Genomic DNA, 23539 nt, shown 5'->3' with positions numbered 1-23539 from the left:
TTTAACTCGGGTCGTTAGAGAATATTTAGCTCAACGAAATACGATGTGCAGTTTGACAGCGTGATTATCTCATTGCAGCGATGTCACTATGCGATGTGTTGAGATTCTGTTGTTACATATTGCCTACCTTAAGTAGGATTACCCAGTGGCGGCTCGTCCTATAGGGCAACTGGGGCATTGCCCCACCTAAAATTCTGTTCAATAACAATTTAACCATTTATAGACGCACAGCAATCAATATATACCGAGATCACAGCGAAACCCGCGTTCTTCTTGTGCTTTCGCTTGCAAACGCCCATACATAGCGAAGTCTCTGCGAAAATCGAATTCTCTTCTGTGTTTTCGCTTTGTGAATGCCTAGCCGGGGCTTGCCCCGGTAGCGCTCATAACAAGCTTTCACTATCTATTCTCTCAAAGCCGCGCACAATAAAGAAACGGTGATTTACTCTCTCCTATTCGTAAAATGGCCGAGCAACCGGGGCAAATATGCTTGCTCGCCCCGAAGGTGTGATGTAACAATCGTATCTATATCTGAACTCGGTTACCGTAATATGCGTTGAGTCGACCTTTGCTGGAATAGGTCGATTTTGACGGTGTTTCGCACCATGATATTTCTTGAAACTTGGTATGATATGTCGTGAAGGTAGTATTTAACACTGCTCCAAGTTTCAGGCTTGCTACTTAAAGATAATGGTAGTAATTCCGTTTCCGAAGTTCAGTGTGTGCTGATCTATCATGTACATAGTAAAGCAAACAGATTTTACTCAAAAGCCGGTATTGGTCTCCATTGATTTTGACGATGTTCTATACCGAGATCGGTCATGACATTTGGCACGGTAAGTGTTAGTATCGACCGCTGTAACAAGTTTTAAGTTTGTCACTGAACTATGTGGGTGGTAATTTCGTTTCCAAAGTCGAGTAAGAGCTGACTCTTCATTTATCGCCAACAAATTTACGCAAAAGCCGTTATTGGTCTCTATTGATTTTAACGATGTTCCATACCTAGATCTGTCATGAGCTTTCACACGGTATGTCTTGATTTTAGTATCGAACACGGTGCCAAGTCCTAAAGTTGACACTCAATGATTGAGGCAGTTATTTCGTTTTCGAGGTCGAGTATGGTAGAGATGCGCGCTGATCTGATACTTAGCCTACCTACGTCATTGTGGATCTCACGCAAAAGCCGGTGTCGGTCTGTGCTAATCTATATAGTCTGCGTTCCATAACGAGATCGGTGATGATATTTCCAATGGTATATCTCGATGATCGCATGAAACAGCTAACCAAGATTCTCGGTTTGCATTCAAATATTCACATAATTTTATGTTCGCCAATGTCCATTTCACTGTGAAATTGTGGCCTTCAAACCATTTGCTTACAATCCCCTGTCAATTGCTATAGCTATTTCATTTTCGATGTCGGCTTACAGCTGATCATTCGATCAGCCTATTCCTCGATCTATTTTACTCAAAGTTAGGTGTTCGTCTGTTTGCATTGATTTTGACAGTGTACCATACCGGAATGGGTTATGAGATTGCGTATGCTACTTCTCGATGATTTCTTGTAACAGTATACTAAGTTACGGCTTTTATTCATGTATTTATTGATTAATATATTTTCCAACGGCGATTTCGCAGCAGACTTATAGACAGTAAGCCGTATGTGTTGTGTCACAGTCTCCAGTTTCAAGGCCAAAATGTCCTACGTTGTTCCGAGACCGAAGTTCCGAGGCTGCTGTCCTTAGTTCTTCAAAGACCATTCAAATTGATGTTCTGGATTCAATATAACAGGCCCAATCTATGAGATAACAATTGCGTATGTGTCCGAACTCGTTGACCTTTCCAGTTAGGCTTACGCAATCTCTCGAGTTCTAGTCATTGGAATTAGTCAGGTCAAGTCAAGTGCGAACATGAATCGTATTGAATCTTTATTCCGTACGTAGTTTACGCAGTTGCCTTTAGAGCAAAAATGAGAGGTCTAGAAGTTGTCCAGTCTATTGATCCAATCGTACGCCGGGTGCCTCCGCTTTGGTTGCCTATTATCACCTGGTCGTAACCAGAGATGGCCACAGTCCGGTTCAGGAGCCGGAGCAGGATTTCAATGTTTTTTTACCTGGCCGGACTGGATCCGGATTTCGAATTTGGGGTGACGGTCGGATTTTAGGGTCTATCGATTTGCGTAATCTATAACTCTACCATGAAATCAAAACGCATGCTACTAAGGATGACCTGATACTTGATTCGTGGCATAGGGACGATTCTTAGTTCACGTACATTTTGTAAAATAATCTTTTGATTAAAAATAAATGAATAAAACATTTGTTACCACACTTCAAGTCACGGCTCACCGGCAAACCTCTCGCGGCACCTACGTTAAAATCACTGTTGTCGGGAAATTCATGTGACCATCATAAAGTTGCTTTTTTACGTTGGAAAACGCCATTGTGACGTCATGTTGATAAAAGTCGCTCGCAGCCCTTGCCCCACCACCCGATATTGTCACGAGCCGCCACTGGGATTACCTTATGTCCTCCTTTAGAAGGATTTGTCCTCCCTTTTCCGGAAATTCAAAATGTCCTCCGAGGACGCCTAAATGTCCTCTTTTTTGGCAATGCACCCCCCTATACAGCTGTTACGGTTAGGTTAACGGGCAGTGTCAACTGAAAACCGACATAATTGACGCGTAATAGGTATTGCGGACGTTCGAGTGGGTCATTCGGGAGTCTAATCAGACTGATGACTTTTTTAGGTCAACACAACAAAATTTCCAGTAAATATTTCGAAATATGTCAGCTGTTTTTAATTTCGGTGAAATAACTGATAAGATTTGATAAAAGTGTCTTCCTTTTCCGATGGTAAACCTACCTTAAGGCCAGTGTTGACCAACCTTTTCGGCCAAAGGGCTATATGAGATTTACAAACAATTGCGCGGGTCATTTGAGTGTTGATGATCTTTTTTTAGTCGTTCGATAGGAGAGAACAGGATTAGGTAACAACAAGACTTGTCTTAATACCCATCATAATCGAAATTATGTCTAGAAAACTCTGTGTGCAACTGTGCATCCATGACCTAGCCGCGCCAAGCGCGTAAATTTTTCGAAGTTGTTGAATCAATTCATTCAATAATATATTGTTACTGGCATATATTGCGGGCCTGGTTTCCTCTGTATACCGCTGGGTTCATTTGCCAAGGAAAGAATTAGTCGGCACTTGGACATATCGATATCGAAGACTTTGGCGAGCATGCCTCTATCGTGCGTCAATGATCAATGTTCGCAAAGCCTTTGGAGAAAGGATTAAATTCCAAATCTCATGTAAGCATACATTATTAGACACGGTTGATTTTCGCGATACCATCAACATGATTGTCACGAATATCTGGTTCGCGAATTATTATGAGCACAACCGCGCACATCCAGAAATGATAGTTTGCAGAGGTGGTCAGTAACGAAGTACTTCTACTTTTTCGAAGTACTCAAGTAGTTTTCCTCTACTTCTGGTACTTACTGAAGTAGATTTGATTTTCTCTACTTCGTAATATTTTGTGATCTACTTACTTACTTTTCGCTATTTTCAGTTTGTCAAGTAGAAGTAGCTTAATCCCCCAATACGACAGATAGCCTGAGAAATTTCGGGGCTGTTTTCACAAAGTACCAACATTTAATATTCATAAAAGTCTACTAAAGCCGAGAAATTTTGATGCGCTTCGCGTACAGTAGCCCAGTGATGGAGTGACTAATAGGTTTTCATGAAAGTATCAGTGAATATAATTTAGGTACCGGATTGCTTGGTTCCTCTCACAGCGCATTGTTGCCCATATCAAATATTTCATCACAGTAAATGTGGCCCACCATAACGTTTGAAACTACCGTTTCGCAATCTAGCAATTACCTATCATATCGTAATCTAGCAGCCCATGCGTGTGCTAATCTGGAATATCCAGCTTTTTTAACGTTACACCTGTTTTAGCAGATCACCTTTGAAGCTTTATGGACAAAAGACATGAAATATATTTTCTGCTTTTTAGAAGTGGCATTCGTATTTCATTTTCAACTGCGAGTAGGCCTATCATACCTTGAGTTCTAATCACTTTGAGTTCTTTTGTCTCCGGTACATACATGTTGAAGCATAAAAGCAACAGAGAGAGAGAGAGAGAGTCTTTATTTTCATCCAACCAAAATACATAACAAACGGCGGTGATGGTGGTACAGAAAATATGCATGCACAGTATTCGGTATTAGATAGGAATGATCGATAAGACCGTGAAGGTCATCTAGTCTGATCACACCAGCATCAAACAGGTACACTTGACTCTGAACAGTCTGGCTGTAAAAATGTTTAGGTAAAAAAGGAAAATAAAATAAAAATTAAACGATGGTAGCAAATGATCAATGAAGCAATGTCTGGAGCAAGTGGAGTAATTATGCCTCTATTTTCCGAAAATAAAGCTACACTAAATATACCGCTTACGATCCACAATATTTGTTATTAACGTTTACTAATCGCGCAAAGTGATGGAAACCGTATCCGATACAACTTTTACATATTGCTCTTCGCCTAAACTTGGGGCCTTATAATATGGGGTAGGGCGCCATGCCATGATATTCTCTAAAAACGAGGTATTCCGGTAAACTAAGGGTTAGTATCGCATTTTCATATCAATACTATAATTTGCATCCCATGATGCGAAACAATGCTTGTTCTGTGGGAAATTGATACCTCCAGGGTTGCATCCATACGAATCAAGCTCTCTGAACCTGCTGCATAGTTCAATTCGCAGTTTTTGGCAGTCCATTGGGCTCGAAAGTCACGTGACTTTTCAGCATAGCAACCACCGTCTGGGGCCAAGCGCGTTTCTGGTATCATCTTCTCTGCGACAGTAATGCATTTGTATGTCGCAATTTCTGCTACTGCGCTGGTCTTTGCTGTCACATTATGTGTTTGTGTTAAGAAAGTGGCTAAAACAGGATTGATTTTTTTTTCGTGCAGATAGATAGATGACAATGTTTAGCATTCAATTAACATGATGGAGTAGAGCAGTTTAAGATAGCCTATGTCAAACAAGTAATTCCAAGGTTTAGTACCTTCATCTGGACCTACTAACTATTCATCGTATGGCTGCAGCATTATTATGCTTCAAGTGTATACTTATCGACACGGAGTCAGTGATCAGTCATCATCGGAGATTAGTAATATTGTAACATTACCGTACCGTGTTCAATTTGATTTCAGATGGATTTGGTTAAGCTACTTTTACGATTTGCGAGTTCTTCAAAATTAATCCGAATTTGGTCAGAAGAAGTCAAAATGATTTAGACAACGACCATCCAACATCAGCAACGTATGGTGGTGATGGTGATGGCAGAGAATTGGGAAATATTTAGTTCAGCCATGAGTAGAAAGAAAGTTTATGACGTAGAGGTTGGTAACTGCAAAATTACCTGAAAGATTGGGGAAGCGTTGGAATTGAGTTCGAATCCCACTTGACGCAAGTGGGTCGGAGGCTTATCTGGACTCCCCAATGCTTACCTAACTACATGAGCAGCGTCATGTAATCAAGCCCAGATGGCTAAGTAAAGCCGATGAGGCTCGAAAATCGGCACCACTGACGAGGACGTATGGAAGCAAGCAAGAGAAGAAAGATGGTGAACGAATGGGTGACAGGAACTCAGAAAAAGCTTATCAAAAAGCAAAGAGACCTTTGAACTTTAAAGCATTTATGTTGTGGTGCAAACAGACGATCATCATCATAATCATTGCTTTATTAGCAATTTTATCAGTTCAATACACCGCAAAATGCGATACAATGAAAAGACAGGAAGATGTCGAAGCGACTTGGAGTACGTTAGTCTATGGAATCAGACACCCATCTTGGCCTAGGCGATGTAAAGAGGAGGCATGCACATTGCACACTGAATGAAAGTAAAGAAGATAGTATTTCCACCTTTTCAGAGTACTATGTAATATTGCATACTTGCTAGAGTGTTATATTTTTGAAAGTAGTTTTAGGACATGTTTGCGGCACTTTTGTGATGTGTGTATTGATAGATATCAAGTGTCCCTATTCTACCAAATCAAGATCATTAATAGACTTGAGCGTTTAGAAGAAAGTCTTCATTTTGAAATGAGTCGGTGATACTATAGTACTTGCCCAGCATCATAAGTACTTTGACAAGTGCAGGGCAGCTTGTGCATTGCATACTCAAAACTTATGCCATTTATTCGTTTTGGACCCGATGATACCCTAAGATTCTGAATAGAAGAACTACCTAATTCTGATATAATAATATTTCCACAACAATACTTTCTTAATCTTGCATACTCTCGCTTGATTTTACAAAATTCTAAGAGTGCTGACGAAATCAATAACTGGCCAATAAATTCAACAAATTCACAACTTGAGAATGTATTATCTTGTACCTAGAATGAAACAATAGAATGTAGGTATTGGTCACAGATTAGGTATTCCTGATTAATGTTGCCAGCGTGCCATAAACGGATGCAGTTTTGACTTAAGCTATACACTGCTACTGTGGAGGTTGTCTTAAACTGACGACTCACTTAAACACACAGAGTTGGCTTGAAAATGGGCAGGCATAAGCAATACAATTGAGAGGACTGTGTTGGTATATCGAAATTGACGTAAACGAGAATTACAGCAAGCAGCGTAACTGTGAGTACTCCATGGCAATCTGTAGTTATTGCGTTGCTGCATCGGGTCGACGTCAGTATCTTCCATTGACAAGCCAAGAACCTGAACGGCGTCTGTGTAAATTTAGGGTGCTCTGGCACTGGCGCTGAGAACGACGGTAAGGGATACAAGTGTTGTTGGGTCCGTATGGTTACGAGGCTGGTCTCACACAAATGACCTACTGGTGGCGTTGATGTACCGTATGTCGGCAACAATGTCAGTTCCTTCCCAGGGTGGATTTCTACCAAGTGCAGGAAGTATATGTGGTCTCGACTTTTAGGCCGGTAGCGTCTTGAAGTGTTCGCTCCACCTCCCTACGGTGACGTCATTCCATAGACAGTTGAGCTGCATTTTCTCACGGTTCAAGGGGTAAATAGCGTGCGTGTGCTTCTCGTTCTTGCGATGAAGGAGATGGTGTCTTCTGGAGAGCAGTTTGTGGCAGAGATACCAATTGCATTATACAAGATGCCGGGATCAGAGATGCCTCGGATATGGTTTACGTATAGCGCACAGTGCAACTTCACTAGCACAGCAATCAGGTACAGACGAGTGAGGCTAGCATCAATGTTTGCATTGATTTGTTAAACATCTAAAAGTATCTATAAAGAGAATAAAATGGTTATGAATTAGTCTACCCTCTGATTTTTGTTCAAGAAATTTGTGTATATTTTGTATAGGGCAATGCAAAAGCTACTGAAGGTAGAAAATTTTAAATTTGGTTCAACTAGCCAAATTTGCTATACATTTTTTTGAAAACTCAACCATTTCATGGCATAGCCAGTAAAATTTCATAAAATATTTTATTTTTTCAATAAATGAAATTTTTTTTGTAAAATATGATAGCTTGACTTCTGCATGTTGGAATTGAACCAAATCTAGCGTGCAACCTTTTTTCAAGCCAACCTAACAATTTTGTTCATGAGACAGTGAAATTTGGAAAAAAAATTGTTTTTGAACAACACTGATGTATAGAAACTTGACCAAAATTTAGAAAAAACATTGGCAACAGTGCCAGTACTAAATTATACGAAGTAGTGTCATGAGTAACAGCAAGACCTGGTCTTCCTTCAAAAGAATATTTACATTCCAGTTAGAATGATACCAAATTGTAAATCGCTGCATCATCACAAAAACCAAGTCGAAAGTACGGTACTCTTGTCCTTGTCTGGCAATAGCAGTCTTCTCAGCACTATCCTTGAAACAATCAATAACTTCCTTCTGATTGGCATGGTTAAACTTAAATTTGGCTGACCGAAATTCTTGATTATCTTTTTCGATAAATGGCACAGATATCTAATAGCTAACCGATGCCGGCAGTTGATGTATCTATTCTTAGGCCAATTTCACTATATAAATACTTTATTAAAAATCTAATAATTGTGGGTTATCTTAAATCATTTGCTATTGAAGCTGACTCGATTACGCTGTCTTTGGGGCACACAAAATACCGGTATGACATTTGATACCACCAAACAAACAAGTCAACATAGATCAAATGTTATTTATATTTATCATTCCCACTAGCTTTATTAATTTCAGTCACTTTCCTGTCGTTTTCTGGCAATTCAGAAGTCGATGGAAAGACTACTCCGAATTGTTTTCTCATCCATTATAACAAATTGGCACGTTATACCCTGGCATTTTGCGCGGCTGCAAAACAACATAAACCTACCTAGTTAGTGTCTAAAAGTCCTGAAACTAGCTAATAAGTCATAGAAGATAACATAAAACCCAGAACTGTACTTCAAACAACCTCACTGAGATAGAAAATACGGTTTGAAAACATACCAATATCGCAAATTAACACAGGGAGCGGCTATCTAAGATAGTTGTTTGGCCCCAGCGAACCACAAGTCACGTGACTTTCGAGCCCAATGGGAAAGAATTAAGACTGCGATTTCAAAACTACTTACTTACTTGAGTAGATTTAAAGTCAGTCAATTCTACTTCTACTTCAAGTAGTTTTAGGTGGCGTGTTGGAGAAGTACTTCTACTCGTACTTGAGTAGATTTTTTCGTCGCTACTTCTACTTCTACTTGAGTAGCTTTCTTGACTACGTTGACCACCTCTGACAGAGGTGGTCAGTAACGAAGTACTTCTACTTTTTCGAAGTACTCAAGTAGTTTTCCTCTACTTCTGGTACTTACTCAAGTAGATAAAATCTTCGCTACTTCTACTTCTACTTCAAAATATTTTGTGATCTACTTACTTACTTTTCGCTATTTTCAGTTTGTCAAGTAGAAGTAGTGTCACCCCTAATTAGAAAGAAAAACTGGGGAATTCTCGGGCTGTTTTCACGGAGTTCTAACTTTCCATTTTAAGAAAATTTAAGTCAAACCCAGAATTTCCGTCGCGCTTCACATCAAGTAGATATAGAGTTACGAATATGTTTTCACGAAAGTGAAAATTATTTAGGTTGCATTGCACCGCATTGTCGCCCATATGACATATTTCATCACAGTAAACATGGCCCATTTTTAAAAGCACCGTTTTGCAATCTAGCATTTATCCATCATATCGTAATCTATAGAAGCCCATGGCGCATTTTAATCTGGAGGAGCGGGCTCTGACTTTTTGAGCGTTAGATCTGTTTTACCAGACCACCATTTTCCGTCATTCTGATGTAGTAGGCCTATTGGTATTTCTCGTTCAATTCTCAGTATCATTACTTCATTAGAGTTCTAGTTAGTTTTAGTTCTTTTGTCTGGACAACATATGTTTAAGTTCGAAAGCAAGTGTAGCATCGCCGTCTATTTTCGTAAAATACAATTACACTATATGGAGTTTTTACGTTACGCCATATTTTTATCATCGTATACGAATCGCGCAAAGTGCTAACATCGTATCCATACAACTTTTCCGTATTGCTCTTATACTGAACTAAAGGCCGTAATTTTCGTGAGGGAACATGCCATGACATTTTCTAAAACGGGATGTTCGAGTAAACAAGATTAGTATCTCATTTCCATAGGAACAGTCATTTGCATCTCATGATGCAGTCGAATGCTCAATTGGTCATGTTGTCGGAAATTTACACCTTCTGAGATGCATCAATATGCATTGTGCAGTAAGCTCTCTGCACCTTCCGCAAAGCTCAATTTGCAGTTTTTGAAAGTCCATGCAAACGTATTATGACCGTTTTCAAAACTACTTACTTACTTGAGTAGATTTGAAGTCAGCAAATTCTACTTCTACTTCAAGTAGTTTTAGGTTGCTTATGTAAGAAGTACTTCTAATTGTACTTGAGTAGATTTTTGCGTCGCTACTTCTACTTCTACTTGAGTAGCTTTCTTGCCTACTTTGACCACCTCTGCTGGTCATGCTATTACAGGTATACTGATGAACTGACATCACACCAACATCCATATACTTGTGACAAAATGTTCTGGTATATCGACACTTTAACATGGCGTATTCATTAATGCTGTGGCTTATCTGGACATTGATAGACTGTGATGGTCAGGTGATATTAAAAATAGAAACTGATTCTTCAAAGATAGTCTTGCTGCCCTGCTTATTCTGGCATTCACTCACCGGTGACCATTCTGTTTGAGACGTCGTCGCGTACGCACGTCTTTTTCAGCCGCTCAATTCGTAAACTACGAGATCGTAAATTGCCAGAGTGATTAGTGATCGAGGGCTAGGGTTTGGTGGAAGTATCGTCGTCCAGTAAGCGTAAACTGGCGCACGTTGCTACGGATTCACTAGCCAGTGATAGCGACAGCGATGGACGTGCAACTCATGCTAAAGTGTCAGCTAAGGACTTTGCCAGTCAGCCGTCGACGCAGCCTTCTACTCTTCAATCCAAGTCTACGAAGTTACCCAATGATGGAAAGGCCGAACATAGCATAAGCAGCGGAATGAAAGTCGTTGTATCGGGTGAGGATGTTTCAATGAAACGTCTTCACCCGACTGTAGTCCATAGAGCCCTCTTTGCGATACTTGGCGAATACGACGGGCCTCGTCCTCTAAAATCGGGGGACCTCCTCGTAACTTGCAAAACTCAGAAGCAAGTTAAAGCGCTTCTACAGTGCAACTGCCTGACCGATAAAGTCTCGAGCAAGTCAATTCAAATAAAAACCTCTCTGTATCATGATAGGTCTTACACTGCCAGAGCGGTTATTTCTGGTGTCCCACTCGACATTCCAGACTCAGAACTCCTCGAAAACTTTGGTGAATTTGGTGTCTCTTCCGTCAAGCGCCTTAAGAAAAGAGCTGCTAAGGGCTACGAATTGTGTTCATCAGTTCTCCTGTGCTTCCGCTGCGATAAAGTCCCTGAAAGTGTCACCTTCTCTTACCTTCGGTTCCGGACAAAACCCTATAACCCACCACCGCTAAGATGCCATCGATGTAACAGGTATGGCCACCATAAAGATTCTTGCAGAGGTAAACCATGTTGTAGTTTATGTGGCAGCTCTGAGCATGAGCACTCATCCTGCACCAAAGACAAATTCTGTGTAAACTGTAAAAAGCCACATAGTGCTGCCTACGGTGGCTGCAAAGTGTACAAAACCGAAGCAAAACTTCAGATAATCAAAGAGCGAACCAAAGTCAGCTATACAGAAGCGAAACAAATTCTTAGTTCTAGTCTCATAAACACCACCTTGCTTCCTGAACAGCCCAGCAGGTCTTTTAGTCAAGTGCTTCGTGAATCAATTGACGAACGTTCCCGTGAATCTGTGAAAACTCCGAAACATCGTCCCTCGAAAGCTCCAATTCATTCCACCCGTAGTCAAAAGTACATCTCCACTCCTGCTCCAAACGATGGTGATTTGCGGCACTTGAACCAAACGCAAGAGAAGGAAGTTTCTTCAAATAATGTGATGTCTTCATCTTTGCTACCTTCTAACACAAGTCATTCTGACCTTCCCCAGTTATTGAGTCTACTCGTGCAGATTGTACAATTCACCATGGAGGCATTCAAATCTGGTGAAAGTAATGCCCTTGAAATAGTATCAAAAGCATGTCTAGAGCTTGGCCTCAGTGCTCCAGTACCCAATCGCAATGGCCGCTAACGCCCTTCACTTTTTGCAGTGGAACTGCCGGGGAATTTACCGAAAGTTACCCGAATTGAAACAATTTATTAACAACCTCCCTTCTCCGCCTGACGTCATCCTACTGCAGGAGACCCATCTTATTGAAAAGTACACCCCCCATATACCCGGGTTCAGGACCTTCCGCAAGGACAAAACACTCCTCCATTCGGGTGGACTTGCCATATTCGTTCGAGAAACACACTCTCCTGCGGATGTTCATATCGTATCGCCGTCTTGCATTGAAGTCATGTGTGTATCTATCGGGCATCTTCGTATATGCAATGTTTATGCAAGTCCAAACGCTATCCTGGATGAGGACGCCTTCGTCTTCCTGGATTCAATGTCCTCCCAGTCGATCATATTTGGGGATTTTAATGCGCACCACCTATCTTGGGGAAGCAGTAGCAACAGAAGGGGGCACCTCCTTTTAGGGGCTATCGATAGGAATCGCATGGTGATGCTGAATAGCAACACTCCTACCCGATTGAATATCGCAGCCAATGCAATTAATCGTTATTCGCTCATCGACCTCACTATAGCATCTGCTGACATATCGTCGAGGTGCTGTTTAGAGGTCTTGGATACGTTGTTAGGAAGCGACCATTTCATTATATCGACTACTTATAACAACCGTGTTCCGATGTCAGATACCAGACAGTTCTCTTGGAATTACCGCAAAGCGGATTGGATGGCATTCAGCAAAGTCGTCGAGAGAAACTTGGACTCCCATGGTTGTACTGATGTCGATACCCTTAACGATCGTCTTTCGGCATGCGTTATCAGTGCGGCTCACAAGCACATCCCGAGGAAACGTCCGGCACATCATCGTAAGCCATCAGTGCCTTGGTGGTTAAGTTTCATCTTGGCCGACATCATCGAGTTCAAACGACTAAGGTCGGAATGTCGCAAAACTATCCTAGTATCAAAAAAAGAGAGCTGGCAAGAGTTCTGCTCTAGTCTCAACGATAAGAGCAATTACTCAATAGTCTGGAAAGTTGTTCGCTCATTCTCAGGAGTTAGAACATATCAGCCCATACCACCAATCATAGTCAATGGCGATGCAATATGCGGTGACAAAGCAAAAGCCAATGCATTAGCTGCACGCTTTCAGTCGGTCAGTAGTGATTGCAATTACCCTGCCGAATTTCAAGCAAGGAAAAATGCATTCGAGTACAATGCAAACTCTTGCACCTCTAGCTCGCCACCGAGTTGCGACGCCATTAACCACGCTTTTTCAATGGCTGAGTTGAAGGCAGCTATATCTTCGCGGAAAAATTCTAGTCCCGGTCAGGACGAGATAGGTTATCCGATGCTGAAGCATTTATCAGAGAAGAGTCTGACCTATATTCTCTACATGATAAACACCTCCTGGAGTTATGGATTACTTCCTGAAAAATGGAAGCGCTCAGTCATCGTACCAATTCCAAAAAAGGACAAAGATCCTTCCCTCGCAAAATCCTATCGGCCCATCTCCCTTACTAGCCATGTTTGCAAGATTATGGAGGTCATGGTAACTAAGCGCTTAAGATGGTACCTCGAATCAAATGGTCTCATCAACGATGAACAATCTGGTTTCCGTCACGAGCGCAGTACGCTTGACAATATTCTTCGTTTACACGACGATGTCTATAAAGGTATTAATAATCGGTATTCTGTAATTGCAGTATTCTTGGACATACAGTCCGCTTACGATATGGTCTGGAGAAAAGGTCTCGTCTTCAAATTGACGAAGCATGGGGTCAAGGGTCAAATGCTAGACTGGATCAAAAACTTTTTGTCAACACGTTCTTTCCAAGTTCGTGTTGGTAATAACTTGTCTAACGTACACTATCTGGAAAATGGCCTTCCACAAGGCAGTGTCATAAGCCCGCTCCTTTTTGCGGTGATGGTTTCTGATATTCCATCAACGGCCGATTGCTCCCACGCACTATTTGCTGATGATCTTCTAATCTGGGACAGTTCTTTGTCGGTGTCGAATCTTGTCCACACAGTACAAAGTTCATTGAACGACTTGCAGCATTGGTGTAATCAGTGGGGCCTGATATTATCCAAGGAAAAAACTGTCGCGATGCACTTTACACGTAAGCGCAACATCCCCCCCATCTCGCTACATCTGGATGGGTCGGAAATTCCATTTGTGGAAACTTTCAAATACCTTGGTATTGTTTTTGACCGAAGACTCTCATACAAACCTCACATAGAATATATCTCGTCCAAGTGTTGTAAAAGGCTCAACTTACTGCGAGTTTTGAGTGGCACGAGCTGGGGAGCCAGCAAGGGCACCCTCTTGTGCGTCTACCGTGCACTCATAAGATCTATTATGGACTATGGGTTGCCCGCATACTTCTCTGCGCCTGCCACCCATCTCAAGAAGATTCGATCAATCCAGTATAAGGCCCTTCGGATCTGTACCAATGCAATGACTAGTACCCCGATATGTGTGATCCAGGCCGAATGTCACGAGATGCCTTTCCATCTTCGATACCTTCTTATCTCGATGCACTATCGATGTCACATTTTAAATCAAGAGCCTGGAAATCAATTCGTTCAACATCTCATTCAAGACAGCTGGCACGAGATCTACAGTATGACGAGACCGAACTTTCGAACGTTCAATACGCTCACGAAATCGTCGCTATTTGACGGCGTTATATTGGACAATTACCACTTTCCATCTATTCCACCCTGGTTTCTGCCCCAGCCACATGTTGACCTCTCACTTTTGCACGAGTCATCGTCCCGCGATGTCTCCGGATCTTTCGACCAGATTTGTTCCAGTCATGTTACCGATCACTATGCCGGATACACTCTGATTTACACTGATGGGTCTAAATCAAGCGTTGGAGGAGGAGCCGCTTTTTATATTCCGTCACTCGCAGTATCGGAAGTTCATCATTGCCATAGCGAGCAATCTGTTTTTTCCACGGAACTGATCGCAATCCAACGGGCTGTTAACTGGATCTCCAGAATTTCCCTGACGACGGATAAGTTCCTGATCATGTCCGATTGCTCCAGTGCTGTACTCTGCATTCGCAACTCTAATTTACAGCCCCACTGCAGACTGGTTGAGAAAATTCTCTCATCTCTTCTCCAATTACGACAGCGAAATATCGATGTGGCATTTTTGTGGATTCCAGGGCACGCCGGGATCAGCGGAAACGAGGAAGCCGACCGGCTAGCGAAAACGGCATCCAACTATTCAGCCAATATCGGTCAGCAATTGCCGATACTATCAAAACTCGAGGTGCGGAAGATCATCCAGCGGCATTGTCTGGCCTTATGGGACGAAGAATATCAAGCATCCGAAAACGGACATCAGTATAAAATTTTTAATCCATCCATTGCGAACAAACCGCCGGCACGTAGAAACCACGTAGAAGAAAGCATCCTGTTTCGTCTCCAGTCCGGCCACTGTCGTCTGAATAACCATTTGTTTAGGATAGGTTCAGTGGAATCTCCTCTTTGCTCTCTTTGTCGCTATCCTGAAACCACTGAACATTTTTTGATCCACTGCTCAAAATATGATTTCCATCGTACTTTTCTCATTGCTAAATGTGCTGAATTGAATGTTGATTTCCGCCTTGAAATTATCCTCATGGAGGTTCGAATCATCCCTTTTACAATTGAATTTGTGCTATCCTGCAACCGTAATTTGTGAATAGCCGTGAATGTGTCCTTTTTAACTGCTCTGTGAATTCCCTTTTCTCGCCTGGATATTCTTTCGTATATGTATCAATGAAATGCTTTTTTCTTTTTTAAATGTCTATCCAATACGTACTCCATCGTGAACTGATTTTCATTTATTACGCAATTCTTGGTCGTGGTGCAAAAGACCAACAGGTGATAAGCGCCAAATCCTTCTTTTTAATAAACAACAACAACAACTCACCGGTGAAATGTTCTTGGATGCCGACGCTTTACCAAAGACTCTTCGTCGCTACTACCATCGCTATTACTTCTCATATATGACTCCGTGGATATCTTTTTCTGCCTTTTACTGCACCCATAGGCGCAACAAACACTACCACCAAACCGAGATGTCTTCGACATGTCGAAATACACAGATAACACAGATATAAACACGAGATATTGGGCTGAAACAAATCCTGAATGTTACGATGATTATTCATTCAAAGCTCCCTTCGTATAAAATACTACAAACCACTTACGAATCAAATATATTTCAACACTGGACGTTTTTCCATAAGCGCCTGTACTAAGTCGTCCAGCCTACTACCCACAATGCATATGTAAGATGGTGATCACGCAAATTTGCTTAGCCGGAGATTGGAGTAGTTCGGGGGCTTGGGTTAACCAAGTTCGAAATATAGAAATAATTTTTTCGTTGTGACGTAATAATGACAAGCAAAGTTTGTGGTATTTGCGCAACATCGAAAATCGATAAAGTAGTCGAAAACCTAGTCACTTTTTACGTGGAGGGAGTACATAGCGAAGTACTTGTACAGTTTGGAGTACTCAAGTATACGTTTGGCCTGCTTGCGCTATACTTAATGAATCATTCCTGTGTCATAAACACTTGAGTAGTTGGTGCGTGTAGACAAAAACCTACTTGAGTACATAATTTTTATTTTTCAATAAAATTAGTATTCATTTTACAAAAACGTCGTGTAAAGGTAAAGTACTTGTACATTTCGGAGTACTCAAGTATAGGTTTTGTCAGCTTATTATATGCTCAGTATATTACAGTGGTTCCCCACTGGTGGGGAATTCAATGATTTCCGGTGGGGAATAGACGCATTTGTTCAAAATTACATACAGGACAGTATACACATTCACGGAGTCACATGCGCAATTACCGTTACCAGTTAACTGCGCTGGAATGTATGTATCGAAAATTATATTGCGTGTTGTTCACAAAACCTCATTTTTAACTCTGGATGACCAATGATGGCGTCACAAACGCATCCAGCACGACTAGTTTCACGTGAAATAACACTTTCGCGAAATTTTGAGCGTTACTGGTATCGGTTCACAATACGTTTTATGTTGCAGTTAAAGGCGATTGTCTCGCGTACTGGTGTACCAGCAGATAGCTGCTCTGTGATGACAGAAGTGCTGGGTAGTGGGGAACAGGACCGTAACTTCCACACCCCAAACCCCCCAATTAGGGGGGACGGCGAGTTCGAAGAGGCCAAAAATTATTTTGTGAATTAATACCATAAATTAAAGTATTTTTTTTTATAAATTCATGCCACTTTATCAAAATATTTTCGCGCTTCGGGCGCGATTTAATATCGCCGAATATCTGATTATTCGGTACCCTTCCCCCAGAAAATACGTAGAATTTATAGAAATGGAGACTTCGACGTCGGCCATTACTGCGCCAGGACACACCAAGGCCATGTAGCATGCAACTCCGAGAAGTGTACCAGAACGATCAGCGGCGAGAAGACCTTGGCCGATAAGGAATGACCTTGTGGTGACCGAAAACATACAATATACATATATGTTAAATTGTCCATAGGCGGCTAAATGGCTGGCGCCGAATGTTCCTGTCCTGGCGAACTGGACCCCACAGGACAAATGCCATCCCGCAGGGAAAAATTATTTGCCAGTAAAGCAATACCAATTTGAAATCGTGTGTGCCTTTTAGTTTGGGAGATTTCCATATCTTTTGACATAGCAGATATAGGAGGTCACGAAATAGCATAATGTAATGAAGTCAATATACCAACGGGTCCGCCTGAAAATATTTAGTTCTTATTTAGGGGTCCTACCTTTTCCAACACACCTCACTCAGCTCTACCTGTAAATCTGATTACGTGAGCAGAGAGGGGATAAAAATTGATAACAACATGTATGCAATTCCCGATCATATTTACCTATTCAAACACGAACTATATAAATTTGTCGCGCTTCGCTCATTTAGTCCTAATAAGGCGACGCACTAAACAGTATATCCAATGTGCTGATAAGTAGCGGGATAAAAGCGTACTGGCTCAGCGGGGCTGAGGGGGTTAGGTTTAGGTTATCAGTTAATTAGGTTTATCACCCTGTGGGCGATCAAGATCAACGTTTTTTTGGTGGGGCTGACGGAGTGCTGTTACGGTCCTGGTGGGGAATGAAGGCTCGGAATAAATCTGTAGTGGGGAATGAAGACAAAAAGGTTGGGAACCACTGGTATATTATATGTCAAGAATTGTGGAGCATTTATGTGGATCTCCAGGGTGCTCTTCATTGAGTGTCCGTGTTGGGCGATAAGTTTAATTCGCAAAATTAGTGTGTTCAAATCAGGCCTGTCTCCAACATAGTGATGTCGCATTAGCCCTAAATACACATAATAGAATATCAAGGAAAAGTATCATCTAACGCAGTGGTTCCCAACCTGTGGTACGCGTACCACTAGTGGTACGCGAAGGTATTCCAGGTGGTACGCGAGTACATTCTGTTTTTTTCGACCTAAGGGAGTTACTAGTTCCGGTAAGGTTGATTTTGAGTTTTTTGAAGCCGTCGTCTCACGCTTTTCCCCATCAGCTGCTAATTTTCCCTTATACGTGGGAATGCGAGCAAGGATTTTCATACCTGATGACTATCAAATTTAAGAAACGAAACCGACTTGTTGCGCCCATACATGACTTTCGATGCGCTGTAAGCAAACGTATACCACGCATCGACAAGCTAGTGGAAAATAAACAAATGCAGCCATCGCATTAAATAAATTGACTTTTAATGTGTGTTGTTATTTCATTATGTTCTTCTTCTTGTGACTGGTGGTGAAAAAACAATTCCATGCATCCCATCAACCCTGGGTAATAATGCCTATAGTTCAGGGCTGTCAAACTCAAATTGAATCGCGGGCCGGATCGAAGTCATGAAATCGCTCGCGGGCCGAACCAGTCAACAGAACCCAAAATGTTGCCTCGTGCCATTGCTTCTCGCTGGAATACTTTATTATCAGATAATACACGGATCGTAGGGGTTTCATTCTAGCGAATCGCAACACCATTATTTGCGAGCAATGAAATTGGCGAAAATACGATGTTTGTCCGGTTGAATACAATGGCATTACCGGCGATACAAGTAGACATATTTCAGTGTTCCCTTTGCTTTAGTCCAGGGGTGGCCTACCTAAGGCCGTAAGAGGGAATTTGGTCGGCCGTAGACATGCAATTCGGATTTACGAATTGACTCCCGATTTCTTGAAAGATTTTAATTAATCTTGAAATTTTCTTCGCGCTGGGCGCAATTCAATGCCACTACATTTTTCGATTTCAATATAGTAGCACCCTTTGCAATCAGAGCCCCACAATACAGATGCGAACATCAATGGAAAATGATGCGCCTCACATGGAAATATCAGCTCGGAATCGTTTGCTCCTCACTATGCTAAAAATCCTGATGGGAGGTCAAGAATTAACTGCTTGCTACAAAGTTACTAATACCAATTGGCCTACCCGAAGATGCATCATAATTTATAACTTGTGTTAAATTTTTCGAAAACACCCCTACATCAACTCTACCATTGACTCTGATCACACGGGATGAGAAAGGATGAATGTTTTATAGTAATATGTAAAACTATTAATATCAATGACGAAATTCTTTGGTGAATGTGATTTTTTTTCGCGCTTCGCGCGACTATGAGCACTTCCATCCTTAACATTACCAGTGACCACTCGCGATTTTGGTGCGCATAGTAAGCCTACCATTAAATAGATTAGTCCGGAGTTTACCAGAAATGGACATAGACACCTTAACCTGGGTATTTGGCGTCAAGCTCGTTCATTACGACTATGCCTTGGAATGCGGCCGTAGGCTACACGAGTCGTCGAAATGTGAATGGCAAAACGGTTGGCCACCCCTGCTTTAGTGATAATCTGGCGTTATCCCTGCGTATGCGGTGTGATGAATACAAGATATTTAACTGTCAACGCGGACTTTGTAATTTGGTTTATTACTGTGGATGTGATGGATAATATAATCTTTTTTCAATGTACTCAGAATTGCTGTGCGGGCCTAATAAAATCGTCTTGCGGGCCGAACCGGCCCACGGGCCATTATGTTTGACATCCCTGCCTAGTTTATTAGAATTTGTTAATACACCTTGCATAGGTTAAATACGTGAGAATGACGTCATAAATGGTGGAAACGTGCGTAACTTATATAGGTGGTACGCGAGCACTGCATAAAACCTCAAAATGGTACGTGGGTGGAAAAAGGTTGGGAACCACTGATCTAACGTATAATGAATGTTATTTATTTCTCGGAAGCAAGTTATTATCAAAGCATAGTGATCAAAATTATTGCAGAGCAATACCGATTTTGCGTAAATTCCGTTATGCGTCTGACTACGTTACTAGGGATTATGTAGTTAGTTAGGAAATTAGGAGTCCTATCTTCCCAATCGGTATGGAACAACATCAAAATCATCACAAAGCAATATCGACTTTTGCGTGAATTCTGTTATGCGTTTTACTACGGTAGTATGCGCACCTGCTTACATTCATCCAGACGCGGACTTTCTACTATATTCGCTACTAGCATTATATAGCAGCATCCATCGCAGCTTACATTATTACTTTATAAGACACCGCCGGCAACTTTTGCGTAAATCCGTTTTATTTCACCTCATACCTATACAATTTACGTAGTCGATTCGAATAATTCGATGTAAAATTGAACTTTCCTCTGTATAATCATTAAGGCTTCTATTTTTTGTGGCAGGGCAACTTTGTTGTAGTCGAAAGCGCTATAATCTACCAACAAGGTTTAAATGACTCGCCTCCGGCGTTTATTGATGATTTAATTATAATTACCCGTATTCTCGACATGCCAAAATTATGCATGTATTAGTATGAAGCCCAGATGCAGCAAAGTGTGTGAGACTACCTGTCAAAATTGCGCGAAGCGTCGACTCTAATTTCCTGGCTTATAGCAAACAACGACGCTGGAATTCCACTTCAGCAGTGGCGTAGCAGCCATCTGGCGGTTCTGGCTCTTCGCCAGGGGCGGCAGGCTCAGAGGGGGCGGCAAAATGAGGCTGCACAGTGCACAGTGCACACCAATTCTTTAATTATGTATTATAGTGGTCCCCACCGTAAATACTATTTTACTCAAATCCAAATTTTTCGACGGCAATAACCAGGGTTGTAATGACTCGAGTCATGACTCGACTCGAGTCCGACTCGAGTCACGATTTTCTGATGACTCGACTTGACTCGAGTCATTTTTTCAAAATACGGAAATGACTCGACTCGACTCGAGTCAATCTGTGTATTGACTCGACTTGGACTCGATTCATTGCGCATGACTCGAACCAAGTCATTGACTCGAGACTCAGACGGTCAAGACCGACATTTCATTGTAATTCCAGAGCCAACACACTATTGGGATTTTGTCTGTTGGTACTGGTACTTCAAAATGCGACCAGAAACTGCCAAGAGTGAGGAAAATTGGTATATTTTGAATGCGAACCATTCGATATCACCAAACTGAGTTATAAAAAGTGCGTTTACCAAGACTTTAACTGGAAACCGAGCAGTGAACACAATGACTTGGACTCGGACTCGAGTCATAATTCCGTGACTCGGACTCGACCCTCTGCTCGCTGACTTGGACTCGGACTTGACTCGGTGGTGAATTGAAATGACTCGACTTGACTCGAGTCAAAACTATAAAAGTGAGATTGACTTGTGACTCGGAGCCTTGTGACTTGGTTACAACCCTGGCAATAACTCCGCTTCCACTGTTCGGAATTTAACAAAATTTGGTGAACATCGTTTCTATAGACAACCTAACACTTTCATGGGGTGAACAGAAAATTTTCAAATTTTTTGTTATTTATTTTTATATAATGAATAGAAACTTTCTTCTCCTGTAGCAATGCGGCTACTGGTTGGAATTGAACCAAATTTGGTGTGTAGGCTTAAATGAAGCAACCTAACAATTTTATCAAGTAGCCAGTGCGATTTGAGAAAAAAAGTCATTTTTGAAGAGCCCTAGTGCACAGTGTACACTACACAGCCGGCTAAAAGAAGCGTAATTGGTAGTCCTCCTTAACCTAACTCTTCCTAACCCTATACCACCCAATACTAAGACACGCGCGCGGGAATGTTTTTTATGCTTATACAACTCAACGAATACCCATCGGCCTGTTTACTACATTTTAAATATTCTCTCCACTATTGTGTATACAAGAATATACTTCTCTTAGTAAGCAATTTCTCGTGAATTCCGAAGCACATTGACGTGTATTAACTTCTATATTAGGCGATAGTACCATTTTCATGTCTGATAATGTTACTTGTCAAGATGATACAAACGTAAGCTCAAACTACTTTAAAATTTAAAGTCTTACCAAATTTTATCTAAAACTGAAACTGTCGAGTACCGATAAAGTAGTCTAAAACCTAGTCACTTTTTACGTGGAGGGAGAACATAGCGAAGTATACTTGTACATTTTGGAGTACTCAAGTATAGGTTTGGCCTGCTTGCGCTATACTTATTGAAGTGATTAACTATTTACACTGCATCTACTTCTATTTCAGAGTTTTTTGCTTTTTCGACCAAACTATACCTTCAATACTTACTCGGAAATCATTACTTCTTGTACTTTAGTAGAACTTTACTGCTACAATGTACTTTTTTCAGTGGACCAGTGGTCTTGGTGAGTGGTGTCAGTTTCATCTATATCCTACGAAAAGCTACTTGAGTACTTTACGGGCTCGTATCATCGCAAATAATATATTCTAAACATGTTTAGATAGCGAGGAGTTGTAATTATAGGTGAATGGGACAAATTTTATCTAAAACTGAAACTGTAAAGTACCGATAAAGTAGTCCAGGGTATTTTTTATGTTTATTCAGCTCAACGAATATCTTCATATTGGCCTGCTTACTACATTTTAAAGATTTTCTACGCTAGAAATATCGCTGTAACATGATAAGTATATTACAATTAATCTTATCAGCGCGGTATAGTACATTCGAGTAAATTCATTTAATTAGCTTATGTTTATGAAATTATTTGGTTTCCGAATTCTATCTAAAACTGAAACCGACGAGTATCGGTAAAAGCAGTCTCAAACCGTAGTCACTTATTACGTGGAGGGAGGCGATAGCGAAGTACTCGTGCATTTTGTAGTACTCAAGTATAGGTTTTATCTGCTTGCACTAAACTTAATCAAGTGATTAACTATTTACACTGCAGCTACTTCTATTTCAGAGTATTCGGTTTTCGGGTAAACTATACCTGCAATACTTACTTTTTAACTCACTCGGAAATCATCACTTCTTGTACTTTACTAGAAATTTACTGCTACTAAATGTTGAAATGTACTGTTTTCAGCGGTCTTGATGAGTGGTGCTAGTTTCATCTATATCCTATGACGCATTTTCGCGCTGCAGAATGACTTATCGCAATAAAAATAACAAAAATACTTCGAGAATTTGCGAAATCTCACTGCGCAATATTTGAGTTTTACGAAGTACCCTTCAAAGTGAGCCTACATCTTGGATATTATCCAAAACAACATAAAATTTCGCTTCGAACGAGGTATCCTTTAAAATAAGGTAGAAGTAGTCATTTCCGAGTAAGTAAAACGTTAGTAGGCTACTCTAGGTATATTTCTGTTTAATATTCTAGCTATCATGAAGTTGATGTAGTCCAATATCATAAGGACTTGAGAGTGTTTGGTGCATGTAGGCAAAACACCTACTTGGGTATTCTCAAGAAGTACGAGTACTATACTTAACAACTCCGAAAGTTAGCGCAGTTTGTGGCATTTGTATGCCATCGAAATTTGCGTGCTTCTCACTTACCTTATGTTAATAGTTTTCCTTTTCTATCTACT

At 41.1% G+C, this 23539-nt stretch overlaps 1 protein-coding gene and 1 long non-coding RNA gene across 2 annotated transcripts in view; both read right to left on the bottom strand.

Annotated features, from left to right (window-relative positions):
* Nucleotides 1–2512, bottom strand: part of LOC145438129 (uncharacterized) — a 227461-nt gene extending 224949 nt beyond the window's left edge. The window contains exon 1 of the long non-coding RNA XR_013914844.1: nucleotides 143–2512. This is a non-coding gene — a long non-coding RNA (uncharacterized LOC145438129). The remainder of the gene's footprint in view (nucleotides 1–142) is intronic.
* LOC145437984 (uncharacterized) overlaps nucleotides 1–23539 on the bottom strand; it is a gene marked incomplete at its 5' end in the record, with an annotated part of 459138 nt that overhangs the window by 269238 nt on the left and 166361 nt on the right. The window lies entirely within an intron of this gene.

The sequence above is a fragment of the Botryllus schlosseri genome, chromosome 4 (assembly GCF_051294905.1).
Source record: "Botryllus schlosseri isolate E-star chromosome 4, Bs_hap1, whole genome shotgun sequence".
Lineage (NCBI taxonomy): Eukaryota > Metazoa > Chordata > Ascidiacea > Stolidobranchia > Styelidae > Botryllus > Botryllus schlosseri.
The sequence above is the reverse complement of the archived record's forward strand: the minus strand, read 5'-3'. Positions and strand labels throughout refer to the sequence as shown.